The sequence below is a fragment of the Phyllostomus discolor genome, chromosome 1 (genome assembly GCF_004126475.2).
Source record: "Phyllostomus discolor isolate MPI-MPIP mPhyDis1 chromosome 1, mPhyDis1.pri.v3, whole genome shotgun sequence".
Classification (NCBI taxonomy): Eukaryota; Metazoa; Chordata; class Mammalia; order Chiroptera; family Phyllostomidae; genus Phyllostomus; species Phyllostomus discolor.
In genome coordinates, this window is record NC_040903.2 from 209,784,418 (window position 1) to 209,797,442 (window position 13,025).

The 13,025-nt window shown below is 58.9% G+C and overlaps 1 protein-coding gene across 2 annotated transcripts in view; it reads left to right on the top strand.

The window, feature by feature from the left end:
- SLC24A4 (solute carrier family 24 member 4) overlaps nt 1-13,025 on the top strand; it is a 133,782-nt gene that overhangs the window by 38,043 nt on the left and 82,714 nt on the right. The window lies entirely within an intron of this gene.

The window sequence follows — 13,025 nt, forward strand, 5'->3', positions numbered from 1 at the left end:
TTCCCACCCGAGTCACAGAGGCGACTGTTACAGGACCGGAGCCCAGAGCAGGCCAGCTTGGGGCCGAGCGCGTGGTCTGGGTGCAGGGCCTCATGCTGCGCAGACGCCGACAGCGTGGAAGGGGATCGGTTCCCGCACACCCCTCCCGCCCGAGGCTGCTCTGTGTGCAGTGGTCAGGGGGTCAGCAGCTCGTGGCCGGGTCAACCTTCAGGCACGTGGCGACTTTGCACCGTGTTAAGGGTGCAGGTTCGGTGCCTGAGGGTTTCCTCCCCGTGCGGCCACGAGACTGCCCTCTGAAAGCCCGCGCTGTCCACACGGCCTTCGGGCAAGGTCTCCAGGATTCCCCCTGCCCTCGGGAGGAAGGGCAGACTGTGCAGCCCGGTGTCTGCAACGCCTGACTCTCCGGCCCTGCTGCCCGGCTGCATCGCCGCGCCTGCATGGGTCTGCGGTCCCCTGGGCCACGCGGGGTTTCCTGGCAGCGTCACCCTTGACGCTTTCTCGCTGCCTCTGCACTGGCTGTGTCCTCTCCTCTGCGTGGTTTCTTTCTGAGTCTTCCGGGGACCCCAGCCTCGCCCTTCCGCACCCGCCTTCAATCGCGCCTCCCGAAGACAGCATCTGTGACCGCCTCGGGCAGGCCATTCTTTCTGTTTCTTCATTTCTGCTTTCATAACATAATTAGATTCTAATTATTTGTGTCGTATAATTAGCGTATCATGACTAGCCGTCTTTCCAGATGGGCTGTGAGCTCCTCCGCTCCCTCCCCAGCACCCAGCCAGCGGCTTCCCTGGGCAGGTCCCACACCCTTTCAGGACGGACCGAATCCATGGTGGTCGTCGATACCTCCTTGGGTGGCTTCCCCCTTATCTTCTCTGGGCAGAGCTGTCTGCGAGGATCTTAGGGGCGGAGGCGGGTGCGGGGGAAGGGCAAGAGGAAGCAGTGGGCAGAGCCACGAGGTACAAGGGGGGACCGCTGCCCCTGAGGAGAGTAACTGGAAGAGGCAGAGAATGCATGAACACACAGGATGCGTCCCCTAAACACACAGGATGCACGAGCGTGCAGACAGCAGCACCCCCGTGGGTGCAGGGAGGAGACAGGACGATGGTGGCTGTGGGCATACGGAGGTGACACTGGAGTGAGCACACGGCCCAATGGCAAATGGCCTGGGCTCACTTCCCCGGGCCCCACCCCTGTCCCAGGAGGCCGGGAGTGGGAAGCGAGGAAAAACTTGGATGCACCGTTGCTGTTCCCTCAGCCACGCACGCTCCTCCCTGGCCTCTGCACCCATGCCTGCTCTCTCATCCTGACCGCCAAGGGATCTCAGAGCTCCTCCGTCACCCCCTCCAGGTGGCCAGCTGTACTAGTGACCACCATGGCCAGCCCCTGCTTAAGTGTGTCCAACAGTCTCAGACTGTAGCCAGCACGACCAGATGCTTAATACATGTGTGTTGAGTGAATCTGTCTCCTGCCCTCTTCCCCTCACTCCTGCTCGTTGGGGCCCAGCATCCTGCTTACGAAATGCACCCTATGGGTCCCTTGTTCCCTACCTCGCTTCTGCCCTCGGCTCTGCCTGACCCTCCTGCCTCCCGAGCCTCCCAGCTTAGTGTGTGGCACGTCCCTCATGGAGCACTCCCCCTGCCTCCCGACCCTGGTTATCCCACAGTCCACAGTTCGCCCTGGGTGTTCACTGGGTATTGCACAGCCATGCCGCTGGGGACGGACCAACTTGCCGTCTGCCCACCACCCCATCGTGGGGGCTCCCTGAGGGCAGTGCCCCTGGCCTGTCACCTGGCTGCTGATGCATACATAGCACGTTGTCTAGTGCACGCTGGTCCAGACCGGGGGATGTCGGAGTTCGTCTCAGTTCATCTCTCCCAGGCCCCTGGGGCCTTCGCGGTGAGATCGGGTCAGTGAGTCAGCCGGCTCTCAAAGTACCTGGAGCCTTGCAACGGTCTAAATGGCTCTCGTTTTGGAGCGAGCGTCTGCATAGGCTTGTGGCTGATGCTCAGTGCCTTTGGGTCTGGATGCGCTGGACCCGAGGGCTCAGGTTAGGCCCCGGCGTTGATGAGGAGGACAAGCTGGGGGGCCTCCGGGCACTGCTCTGTGGCCCTCGCTCCCTCCCAGGCCCTCAGCCCTCCCCCATGTTCTCCCCATCCCAGCACGTCTTAGCTGGGACAGGGAGGGGGCGTCTTCCTTCCCACAGTGAGGGTGGGACTGAAGTTACCCACCCCCGCCCCCCAGGGCCTGTAGCTCGCAGGGAGCTCAGTCAAGGAATGAACCAGCCTCACCTTCCCAGGGTCTTAAAAATCCCCGGGGCCATGTGCGCCTTGACACAGAGGTCCCCAAGCAGGTCAGAGGTGACTGTTACAGCAGCTCGGATTCAGCGGTTACTTTCTGTGTATCGGCCATGGTTCTTGGAATTTCGTGGATATTAACTATTAGCTTTTTATTTTTTAGCTTTATTACAGTATAATTGACTATACTCAGGTTGGCCCAGGTTAAGTGTGCAGTTCGAGAATTTGGGGAGTTGTGTGTGTGTGTGTAACCACACTGTAATCGAGATGCGGAGGCCTCCCTCACCCCCAAACTTCCTCATGCCCAGCTGCCTCTCCCCCTTCCTGACTCCGGCCAGGCATTTTTCTCTTCCTTGTGATCTTCTGATGTTTCCTTTTTCTAGCTCACCTTATCGTAAGAATGCGGTATATAACACATGTAAGGTACAAAATCTGTGTCAATCCACTGTGTTATGGATAAGGCTTCCGGTCAACGGTAGGCTATTCGCAGCTAAGTTTGGGGGAGAGTCCGTGCCCCTAACTCCCGAGTTGTTCAGGGGTCAAGGGTGTCTACACCGGTGTCAGTTTCCACTGGTGTGTTACTCTTGGGGCCGCCCTGTGACGCCAGCGCTCCTGTTGGGCCCTCCTTGGGTGCGTTCCCTGGAGTGGGTGAGGGGCCAGGGGGATGCCCCGGGTGCCCTCTGGGGCTGTGGGGTCCTCGTCACTGTAACGCCTCCTGGTGCGGCAGGAAGATGGGAAAAGGCCCACCCGCGGTGCTTCAACTCCGATCAGGAGAAAGTGGGCGTGCAGCCGAGGCTCCCTCCCGAGCTCTGCCGTTCGCAGCCAGACATGGGCGCTCAGGCGTCCAGGAGCTCCTGGGCCCTTGCTCTGCGCTGGAGGCTGCTCTGGCGGCGTATGGTGGTAACTCCCTGCATCCTCCCGACACGCCAGAAACCCGAGGCAGGCGGAGGTCACGGGTGCCCGGTTCCTAAGTGCAGAGCTGGGATTCTCCACCCCCACCCCCACCCCCGGATGTGCTGTTAGCCCCCACGCCTTTCACAGAGCAATGGAACCGAGTTCTGCCGCTCCCACGGTTGGCCCCGCCTGGTCTGGAAGATGAGGGGATTTGAGGTAGGGAGCTGAAGTGCAATGAACAAGGCCAAAGCAGCACCCCAGGGAGAAGGGAGCTCTCCATAGGAGCCACAGCAGGAAGAGGGGGGTAGCAAGCCACTCAGGGAGGGAGGTGGCTCATCCCGCAGGGAATGGCCACGGCAGTTGCCCCGGCTGCGTAAGGCTCTGTGTTAGGGTGTTGGGGCTCTGGTCCACCAACTTTTTGTCTTTTCCCACGAGGGGCTTTGTGGGCTGGGTTGCTCCAGTGGAGGGGGGTGATTACCCAGGGGGTGGTGTCACAGCCCAGGGCAAAGGCAGAAAGGCCAGCGGCTGCTGCCTGCGTGTTGCAGGGTGGAGTAGGAGCACCGGAGAGAGGCAGACACTCAGAGAAAGAGGAGCTACTTGGAGCGCCGTCAGAGTCTATTTTCGAGAAGTGAACCGCACGATTTTCACACAAACAGACAGCAGGCATGTGTCACCGGCTTATTTAACTCGTCAGCGAGGGAGACAGCAGGATGGCCAAGCGGTTCTGGAGAAGAAGCAAGAGGCAGACGCCCCTCCTTCGTGAAGGGTGCTGGCGTCCGGCTCCCACGCCCGCAGCCAGCATCCCACAGGGCCGCGGAGCCACCGCCTTCAGCTCGCCTTTCTCCCTCCAGACAGGCACGAGTGGCGGTCAACTCGGTCTACCGGTTTCCAGCCGGTTGAGCTCTGACTTCACACAAGGTCCGAGTCACCACAAGCAGCCAACGATCCCGGTGGCACTGCGCGCCGGTCACGTGCTCCTCTGGCGTGAAGACGCTGGAAGGCTGGCAGACGCCCACGCGCCCAGTTTGGAGTCCGGGATGATTCTGCCCTGCGTCTCCGAAGACACGTGTCGGGAGGGGTTCCTCTCGCTTCCCGTAGTTACTATAGTTACAGGCCCGTAGTGGATGGGTTGAGTGCTCGAGGATGCGGGCTCCCCATCCGAGGTAGTGGGCTGAGAATCGTAGCAACACGACTCCTCCCAGAATCCCACTAGGAGACCAGTAACTTTTTTTTTTTTTGAAAAGCTAAAATCCAGAAACATGAGAAAGTGAAACTATCAGGCATTTGGGAAGCTGGGAGGCGGAAGTGTGAGCAGTAGCCAAGTGGTCCTGGAAGTGGGGGCGGGGACGGGGGTGGGGGGGCTGCAGAGAGGAGGGTCGGTGGGAGGCCAAGTGAGCCTCCCCCCACCCTCCCCGCCCCGTCAGACAGTCAGGCTACCCTCCCCCACCCCAAGGGCAGCAGAAAATGAATGTTTCCTTTTCGGAGAGAGTGAAACCGGGGTTCCTCGGAGGAAAGGGATTAAGAGGAGATTTATGTGCTGAATGCAGACCATAGCTGCCCCCCCCACCAACTCCGTTTCCAATAGGCTGGCAGCCAGGTCCGTGCCTCCTTGGACGATACTGGAAAGTTCTTTCTTCTCCGGAGGCTCTGGACAGCTTGAGAGAAGGGCTCTAAAGGCCTTTCCAGAAGTGCACCCCCAAAACAGCCTGATCCCCAACAAGGAGACCTGCAGCTGCCAATCTCGCCTGCATGCCCCACCCATCCCAACAGCCCCATCAGCTAAGAATCGTCCTGTGTCTCAGGGGGGCCTTGACTTTGCAAGACAGACAGAAGAGGAGCAGTTTGGGGGGAGGGAGACGAAGGTCGGGGGTGGGCATGCATTTCCAGGGTAAAAGTAGGTTCTGTGTTACCTACGTCGTATTCTTGCCACGGTGTTCAGTCTGGATGAGCCCGTGGGGGAGCTGACAGACCCACAGGTGGAAGTGTCTGCAGGAAGTTGGCGGTGGGGACTTGGAGCAGAAAATGAGAAGCAGAACAAAGATTGGCCTATTCTAGACCAAGCCGTGACCACCAGATGCAATGGTTGGATCCGGACTCAAAAAACATTCCCTATAACCTGGGATATCATTCATAAATAATTCAGCGCGTGTCTCTGAAAGGCTTCTTTGAAAGTGACAGCCACCATTATCGCCTGCCATGTAGAAACTGAGAAACGATCTGTTTTTACTCTTTATTCAAATTGGACCTGGGTGGGCACGGCCTCCTTGGGAAAGGAGGCCCCAGAAAGGTCTTTGCCATTGTGACCTGGGGATGGAGGAGGGGTTTCAAAGGCCCATGGGAATGATTTTGGCCCCATGTGGCCTTCACCCCACCTTTCCTCAGCCGGGCGGGCCGCCGGGCCGTCCTTCAGTCCTGTGCGGATGCCCAGCAGGCAAGGAGGGCGCCCTGGCGTGGCGGACGCCCCTCCTGTGGGAGGGGCAGCGCATCCCTGTCTCCGTCACCTGTGGCAGGTGGAGTGGTTCCCACTGACCAGAGGAGACCAGGCTCAGAGGCCCCTCAGGCCATGAGGGGGAGGCTGAGTGCAAGCCCAAGGCCGTCTTACCAGGCCCAACTCTGTGTGCGGTCACGGGTATACCAGCGGTCTGTCTCTCGGGCAGCGGCATCTGGGCAGACCTCCTACACCCCAGGGGCAGGTGCCTCCTGTTCGCCCAGCACCGAGCACCTTGCACCCGGTTTGCAGAGAGCTCGGGCGTTCATCCCAGAAAGCGTCCCTCCCAGCAATCCCAGCTCCGCCTTCTCTTCCCGAACTCCCAGCGGCACCGGCTTTTGTCCCGGGTTTTCACGAGGCTCAGTGTTGAGAGCCGAGTCTGAATTCTAATTCATGATCTCAATACACCGAGTCTTAAAAAACAGGGCGTTTCAACATCCCATTATGCAGAGTTAGGGAACCTTTAAGCATCGGGCGCCGTGTTTTGCAATTGGCTCGTCTGCCCTATTTTTGTTAATAGATCTTTAATTCTCTCTCAACATTTGGACCTATCCTTCGGTTTTATTAAATTTTGAAATGCACATGTGTGCCTGAGTCCTCTGGGTAACCAAATGTCAACAGATTATAGAGTTCATTTTTTTTTTCATTGCCTGCTGGCCTCGGGAGTTACAACAATAACCCAAATCTGATTAGAAAGGAGGTTATGAGCCCCCGCCCTCCTTACTCCAGAGCTTCTAATAATAAAGACCAGGGAAACGTGAGAAATTAAACCAATGATTAGGTTCCCCTCAAACACTTATGACTTTTCTCCCACAGTCTTTTCTGGGGACTGGGCTTGGTGGGATGAAGTATGACTCAATCCTTCACTCGAATGAGGGAGCGGAGCACCTTGGGGATAAGGTTCATTGAGGGTTCAGCAGGGGAGGGTTTGGGGGTGTGGCTTCACACCCACTGGGACGGCCATGGCTGAGCGAGAAGGAAGCAAGCTTCAGGAAGGACATGGAGAATGTGGAACGTTTGTGCATCGCTGGTGGGACTGTAGGATGGTGCAGTGCAGCTGCTGTGGGAAACGATTCGGAGGTTCCTGAACAAAGGGAACACGCAATTTCCACGGGGCTCAGCAGCTTGACTGCTTCTCGGCTCCCTGCTGCCATGGAGCACGGGCGCTCACACGGGCACACGTGCGTGTAGGCTCACAGCAGTGCTGTGAGCCAGGTGCCCACGGACTGGTGCAAACAGGACCAGTGGTGGTATATCCGTGCGAAGGAATATTACTGAGCCGTAAAAAGGGACAGCTGACTAATCCATGTGTGGGGGGAACCTGGAGGACAATACACTAAGTGAGGGGAGGCGGACACGGAAGGTCAGTTATTGTGTGATCCCGCGTATAGGAAGTGTCCAGAATAGGTGTATCCATGGAGACAGAATGTACTGATGCCTCGGGGGTCGTTCAAGGTGGAGAGGAGGGGGAGCTGGGGAGTGACTAGCTAACAGTGGGGAGTTTTGAGGGTGAGGAAAGGTTTTGCAACAAGGTTAGATGGGGGGGGCGGGTCACCCAACATGGTGAATGTACTAAATGCCACTGAGTCGTATGTTTTAAAACGATTATGCTGTGTGACCTCTGCCTCCATCGCAGAAGAAGAGAGATGTTTTGGGTTCTCGCAGCCCACTGTGAGGCCGAGTGAGGGAGCCGGGTGATCTGACGGGGCATGAGGGCGACGTGGGTACGCGAGTGGGCTCTGGGCTCGGGCCCTGCCTTGTTCAAGCTGTGTGAGGTCGGCAAGTTGCTAAACCTCTCTGAGGCTCATGGCCTTCCTCCACGAATGCAGTTGAGATAGGGCTGGCCTCCCGGGTCGCAGGGGAGACCAGGTTCCACGGTCAGCCATGGATGAGCTCAGGCTGGCAGCCGGGGCGTGCCCTTCCCCACACCAAGTTTCCTTTCTACAGAACCAAGAGTGAGAGCCCTGCCTGGCACAGCCTCGTCCCAGGGGTGGTGCCCGGACAGCTCCCAGGTCTCTGTGTTTCTCAGGCCAGAGGGACTGTGGGGGACCCTCAGAAGGTGTCCCTGTTTTCTCTCCTCTGGGATCTGCCTGTCGCTCTCTGCGTACAGGAGGCAGGGCTGGAGCTGACTGAAGCCCTGGAAACCCTTTGCCAGTGGGCAGGCGGGCGGGCCCATGCCTGTCCAGCTCCCACTGAGAGGCGCCAGGCGTGCCCTGTCCCCAGCTGGGGCCTGCGTGCTTCCCCAGGCCTGGATTGTCCTCCCAGCACCAGGGTCAGCTCCTTACCGCAGCTTTAGCTCCGGAGCTGGGAGAGTTTAGGGTCCCTGGGATCAGAACTGAAGTCGGCGGTTCTCAGCTGCCTCTCAGAGGACACGTGGGCAGTGTCTGGAGACAGTTTGGGTTGTCACGACCCCGGGGGAGGATTCCTACCGGCATCTGGTGACTAAGGCCCAGGGATGCTGCTAGCACAACACACAGGCAGCCCCGTGGACGGAGAACAGTCTGGCGCAGGATGGCAGGGGTGGTGGGCGTGAGATCCCTCGCCGGGCTGGGCAAGGACGGGTTTGACTGCCCCGGGAAACTCCGCACGGGGGCGCCCTGTCTGCCTGCCACACGCGTCACAGTCGCCATCGCAGCAGCCAAGCTGGCGTCTCCCCACTTCATGGACAAGAAAAAAAGTGAGACTCAGGGAAGAGTGACTCATCCAGACCCACACCGGCCACGTGGCCGAGCTGGGGTTTGAACCTGGGTCAGCCTCACTATTTTCTCAACTGCCCATCAGTTAAAGAAAGGGAGAAAAACACTAGGCTACCTTATGAAGACCAAACGGGGCAAGGTGTGGTTTTATATAAATCAAAATTACAGAAGCCTTTCTTGGCTGGGAGCCATGTGGCCGGCGTGGGGGGGGGGGGGGACAGACCTTAAAACCGGCAAATTAAATGCAGTGCGTTAACGACTAAGAGCCCAGGGGAGCAGCACTCTGTACCCAAACTGAGGAGGTGCTGTCTGAGTGAGTACAAAGATGAGAGGCTGCAGTCAGCATAAAGAAGAAAGACGGGAAGGGTGTTCTCGGTGGATGGAACAGCACAAGCAAAGGGGACTGAGCACTGAACCAGCCTGCAGGGTCGGTGTGGACTGAATGCCGGACAGCAGGGCTCGGACCTTATCCCGAGGGGGAGGCGGAAAGGACAGCTCAGCATGCATTTTAGGCCGGGCACCTGGCTGCCGTGTGGGAGGCAGGGGGTCAGAGGGGAAGCTTCAGGCGGTGAGGCCAGGGCAACGCAGGGGAGCATGGAGAGGGAAGATGGATTAGAGGCCGTTCGAGGAAGTACAGAGGGAGCTTGGATTCTGGGAGAGAGGGGGAGGGGCCCAGGGTCATTGGGGCTTCTAGCAAGGGTGAAGGGGAGTGTAGGGATCCTCACTGAAAGGGGGGTGCAGGAGTTGGGGGCGGGAGGTTTGCATCTGAGCTGCCATGGGATGAGCAGCGAGACCCATGCAGGGGCCTTTGTCCAACCCAGGCTAGGTAGGGCCTGACCTCCGGGGAGAGGGCGTGCCTGCCCTTGGGCTGCTTTCCCTCCCATTATCTGTGGCACCCGAACGTGTTGCCGGCAGCAGCCGCCCCCTCTTTCCCGTTGCTCCATTCATCTCCACTGTCTGAGTACCCAGGAGACCGGCGTGTCCACTCAGCAGTTGAGGAATGTTTGGATTGTCTGGGGCTACTGCGGACGGTGCTGCTGAGGACTCCCTTGTACCGGAGGATGCTCTCGTTTTGGCTGGGTGTGGAGGAGCGCGGCTGGGCCGTTGGCATGGGCCTGGACCACCTCCACAGACTGGGCTGCATGGTTTCCCGAGTGCATCCTGGACCAACGACACCCCCACCAGAAAGCAGGGAGTGCTCGTGACTCTGCCTCCTGACTCTGCCTACCACCGTTTCTTGTCCGGTGTCTTGTGATTTCCACGTGCATTTCTCTGCAGGTGAACGGCTCGGGTGCCTTTTCGTGTGTTGACTCGGAGAGCTTTTTCCTTCTCACATGCTTATGTGCATGTCTTCTTCCGTTTCCCCACGATGGGTCTGCGTCTCCGTGCAGGCTTCTGCTAGATCCTCTTTCTGACCGGCATCCAGGTCCCTCCTCAGATACGTGCCCTCGAGTATCTTCTGATTTCCTCCGCATTTCATTTCCACTCTCTCGCCGGTGTCTTTCCGGGGAAGTTTCCAGTGTCATCAGTTGCAGTTAATGAAGAATGGAGACAGCCCGGCCCTCGGGGGCTGCTCAGCGTGTGTGAGCTGGTGCGTGTGCTGCTGCTGAGGGTGCCGGGTCAGGCTCTGTCAGGGGCAGTGCTCTCCCTTCACCCTGCACTCCGCCCCTCAGACCTGTGAGGTGAGGGGAAGCAGCCCCCGAGGTCAGAGCGGGAATGGGGTTGCAGGTTCAAGCTACCACCTCGGGAGGCCCTGCGTTGACCACCTGACTCCACAGGAAACAAAGCGATTGGCCAGGCCTGTACCTCAGCCCTGGGGCCACCATTCTCGGAGAACCCTGGGCTCCAGAAGTGGTGGGGGGCTGTTTCTTCTCCAGGCTGTGACTCCGAGGGCCCCGCCTGGGGCGCCCTGCCCTCCAGTGGCAGATGCAGGAAGTGCATCTCTTCTAGGCCCCACAGCCTCTTGGTGTGGTCCCTAGAGCAATGCATTTGGAGTCAGAAAACCTGTGTCACGGGCCACATCTCTTCACCCACAGCACCGAGGCCATTGGCTACTCTCAGCTGGGGTTTCCTCACCCACCCCACCTCAGACACAGCCCCTCCCGGCCTTGCCTGGACGACTGCAGTAGTCCGTCAGTCTGACTGTCTCCCCAAGCCGTTATTTATATCGACCCCCAGTCTGCGAACCAGCAGACATGCTCTTGTCCTTTTCACAAGACCCCAGGGCGTCCTCAGGGCCGGTGGGAGAGACCTAACATTTACTAAAGGCCTGGCCAGAGTGGAAAGTTCACGGTAAGCCCCTCTGTCTGGTCCCCTCACCCTGCTCTCCAGCCTCCCTTTGCACCCCCATCTCCCGCACACCCCTCGTGCAGACCCTGGGGGGCACCGAGAAACATGGGACTGGGTTGTGGCTCTGACACGCTGGGGAGGCAGCCGCACAGGTGTGCGGATGAAGACAAAGCAGCCTGAGTGTGGGAGGCTTTGCACACGCCAGTCCCCCCCCCTCCACCGGATGCCGGTTATTCTCTGCCTCCACACGCCGCCCACACAGCCTCCAGGTAGAGCTCGACCTCCCCTCTCCTGGAGCATTGCCCGTCGGCCTCTCGGCAGCACCAGCTGCTTTCTCTTCTCCTGTGTCGCCATGTGCTAACCCCGCCCTGGCTGCACAGCCATGCCCATGCCCCATGCCCCGTGACCGCGTGTGTGTTTCCCACGTGGGCTCCCGCTGGGCTGGGAGCTGCCTGGGGCAGGCTGTGTCAACCACTACTGGAGCCGCTCCCCCCCGCGCCAGCAAGGTGCCCACACACAGGCGCTCTGGGGCTTGTGATCGAATGTGGGGTCATGCCGGAGATGAAGGCCGTGGCCCAGGCGTCCAGCCCCGGTCCCTGCAGAGGCGCCTTCTTCAGCCACCGTCAGTGCGGCCCAGCGCTGTGCCGGGCTCGGCCCCGGCAGAACCGCAGGCGCCAGGCTGACGCGGACGGCAGGGCGGCTCTGCAACGTCAGCCAGTGTGAGTCTGGAGCAAAGCGTTTAACGACTCCGGCTCGACTCCGATGAGATAGGAACCGAGTAAACACTGAGCAAAATGAAGTTTTGATGACCTACCACTCGGGCATTGTGAATGCTCCTGTCTGCCTTGCCCGTGTTTTTCCCCAACGCCAGCACGAAACACACCCTGCCCAGAGGGCGGGGCCTTGGGCGGGGGGGGGGCCTCGGGAGGTGATCGGCACAGGACAGGAACATGACAGGCCCCTTTGGACGGAAGCTTCGGCTGCTGTGTTGGTAATTAAGGTCGCTTTGAACTTCAGGGCCGTGCTTATCGAGACTGAAGGGGGATGGCAGTACAGCTGGGTCACACTTTAGAGCCGAGGCTTTTGTGGGGAAGTTGGACGCAGAGGGAGTTGTAAGGTGGATTCTGATTCCTAAGACATTGTGAGGCTGCGCACTGGGAGCCCGCCCTGAGCCTGTGCTGGGACGGGGTGACGTAAGGCTAAACTGCAGAAGGCGCCTGCCTGCACTCAGACCGCTGTCGGTTAGGACTGGGGGCAAGTCGAAAGGGCTCAGGGCTCTAGCAAAGGGCTGTAGCTCAGAGTCCTGGCAGGTCGATCCTGGATGACTTCCTGGAGGAGGGGGCATCCTAGGTGGGCCTTGCAAGACACTAGAGCTTTACTTTTATTTACTTTTTGATCACAGTTGACATACAATATCATACTCGCTTCGGGGCTACAGCGTAGTGATGGGACTTTTACTTATGAGGTGGTCCCCAGTAAGTCTAGTGCCCAACTGACACTGTACATAGTTATTACAGTGTTATTGACTATATTCCCTGTGCCGTACTCCTCATCCCTGTGACTATTTTTATAACTGGCGATTGGTACTCCTTTGTCCCTTCACCTTTTCCATCCTTCCCCGCACCCCCAACTCTCCTCCCACCTGGCAACCATCGGTTTGTCGCTGAGGCTTCTAATATTAGTTAACTGGGTTGGGAAAGGGCAGCCCAGGAGGAGGGACACGGTAAAGGCACAGAAAAGCAGCGCACTCTGAAACCGGGGTTCCCTAGGGGGCGGGGGGTGGGACCTAGGAAGCAGGAGAGGAGGGGGTGAGCTTGGGAAGGGAAGTTGGGTCATGTGGTAGGGTGTGCTGGAGCCCACTCTCACGGCAATGGCTGACCCTGGTGTGGAAGATGTCGTCTCTAGGGGCGTTTTTCCACGGTTGGGACTATGGGGGCAGCAGTGAGCACGGACCTTGCCAGCGGTGGGCCTGGTGGGTGGATGTTTCCAACCCCCCAAGCTCAGAAGGCAGTTTATAGGGGGATGGTTACTGAGGGACCCACTGGCAGGGTGCAAAGAAAGAAACAGTCCGGCTCCTCTCTGCCTCCACCCCCACCCCTACCCCCGTCTGCCGAGAGGAGAATAATATTTAGGGAGGCTGAGCTTGGTGAGACGTGCAGGCGGGCTGTCAATCCTGGCCCTTGCTCCCGAGAGCTGCGTGGTTTCAGGTAAGTGACTAAACCTCTCCGTGCCTCCCTTGTTCCATCGGCAATGCAACGGGATCCTGCAACTAGGACAGCACCTAAGACATACAGCTGTTCTGAACAGTACAGGAGGGAACAGGAGAGACTCAGGAGCGTGCCTAACAAACAAGTACTTGGCGAGCGT